Raw genomic sequence first — 2,360 nt, forward strand, 5'->3', positions numbered from 1 at the left:
CAGGGCTACACAGAGAAACCCTGTCTCGAAAAACAAAAACAAAAACAAACAAAAAAAAGGTCAACTCTAGGTGAAGAGGTGGGGCAAGCCACCAGCTGTCGGGCATGAGCAGACATAAACATGTGAACATATGTGAATATACGTGAACAGAAAGGACGGCCGCTGAGTTGGAAGGTACCTAAGATGGCGTGGAAAAAGCAAAAAAGCCTTCTCCTTCTGTAGCAGCAGGAGAATAGGAAGGGCAGCTGCTTTCTATGCCTCTGGACTAGCCGACTGTCACCATAGCGTCGGGCTCCCGAGTCTTCCTTGGTCAAATTGAACAGCTGGGATTTACATAGAAAAGGACGAAGGCAAACTCTCTCTTTTTGCAGATGGCATGAGTCTTTATTTAGAAGTCCCTATAGAGTAGACTAGAACATCTTGGACCTAATAAACACAGTCAAGTTTCAGTTTCAGCAAAAATCCACAGGTTTAAAAAAAAAATGAAAAGGAGACAGCGGGGCCATGGTGGCACACACCTTTAACCCCAGCACTTGGGAGGCAGAGGCAGGCTGATCTCTTGTGAGTTTGAGGCCAACCTGGTCTACAGAGTGAGTTCCAGGACAGCCAGGGCTACACAGAGAAAAACCAAGCAAACAAAGCAAAAAAAAAAAAAATTCACATGAGGTTGGGGGGTTGGGGGAGTAGGGATGTGGGAGGCGAAAGGGTAGGATCAAGTACATTGTATGAAAATGTTCAAAGTCACACTACAGCAGCACCGTGGGACAAGGTCAGCCTAGTATTGGCATTAAAAGAGAGGCCAACCAACCAATTGAAGACCTGGAAATCAAACTGCAAAGTGACAGTCACTTAATTTTTGACAAAGGAGGCAGAGATGTAGTTTGGACAAAAGGCTAGTCAATAAATGGGTTCTGGAAAAATGAGATTTCTGCCTGCATAAGAACGAAATTAGGTTCACATTCCCCTTGTACAAGAACCAACTCAAAACGGATTAAGGACCTTAACTTAAAACCAGAAACAAAAGCCAGGTGGTAGTGGTGGTGGCGGTGGCACACACCTTTTAATCCCAGCAACTGAACTGGGAGGCAGAGGCAGGCAGATTTCTGAGTTCAAGGTGGATCGCATGTGAGTCCGAGGCCAGCCTGGTCTACAGGGCGAGTTCCAGGACAGCCAGGGCTACACAGAGAAACCCTGTGTCAGAAACTAAATAAATAAAAATTATATGTGAGAAAGTGTGTGTGTGTTGGGGGGAAGGCAAGAACTTTTAAAATAGAACAGCAACCGCCTTGGAGCTAACCCTAGTTATCAACAGAAGAAAATAAAAATTATCCGTGCAGCAAAGGACTCAGCACAGTGCACAGTATGGGAGAAAACCATCCTAGATATGCTTCAGACTCAGGGCCGATGACAGACAGGACTGCAAGAAGCGGCATGTGGGCAAGTGAGCTCAATGGGCAGTTTTCAAAAAGGGAAAGACAAATGGCCAACGGCTGTCATACAAAGTGTCCCATATCCTGAGCCATAGGGAGATGCCAATTAAAACTCCTGAGATACCATGCCTCCCGCCTCCATCAGAATGGCTCTCACCAGCACATCTGACAAATGTTGGGGGGATGTGGACAGCAACCCTTATTTACTGTTGGTCAGGCTAAGAATTAATAATGCTGGGGCTGGAGAGATGGCTCAGCAGTTAAGAGCACTGCTCTTCCAGAGGTTCTGAGTTCAAATTCCAGCAACCACATGGTGGCTCCCAACCATCTGTAATGGGATCTGATGCCCTCTTCTGGTGTGTCTGAAGACAGCTACAGTGTACTCATGTACACATAATAAATAATAAATCTTAAAGATAATTAATACAGTCACTGTGGAAATCAGCTTGGGGAGTTCTCAAACCCTGAAAGTAGACCTACCATAGGACTGAGCCGTTTCCCCCCTGGGCTTATACCTAGAGTTTTCCACACCCCACCAAAGAGATGCTTGCGTGGAGCCCGCCCTGTTGGTTGCTATTTTATTCAGTACAGCAAAGAATTGAAATCAACCTAGTTTTGTTCATCAACATATGAATGGATGATGAAGTGTGTGTGTGTGATGGAATACTACTTGACTCTGAAGAAAATGAGGTTAAGGAGTTTGCAGGGAAATGGGTGGACTTGGAATATATGGTACTGTGAGGCCACAGTCTCAGACACACCACATGCTTTGGTTTTGGTGGTAGATAATCTGTATGAGATATATTAGTTATATTAGATAATAGTGCAAAGCATCTATTCCAAATGTCAATTCTAAGTGAATAAAAAGAGGATCAGAAAGTAGGACACAGGACACACACACATACACACACACACACACACACACACACA

The 2,360-nt window shown here is 44.8% G+C and overlaps 1 protein-coding gene across 2 annotated transcripts in view; it reads left to right on the forward strand.

Moving 5' to 3' along the window:
- Rsph6a (radial spoke head 6 homolog A) overlaps positions 1–2,360 on the forward strand; it is a 21,737-nt gene that overhangs the window by 8,825 nt on the left and 10,552 nt on the right. The window lies entirely within an intron of this gene.

The sequence above is a fragment of the Mus pahari genome, chromosome 19, assembly GCF_900095145.1.
Source record: "Mus pahari chromosome 19, PAHARI_EIJ_v1.1, whole genome shotgun sequence".
Classification (NCBI taxonomy): Eukaryota; Metazoa; Chordata; class Mammalia; order Rodentia; family Muridae; genus Mus; species Mus pahari.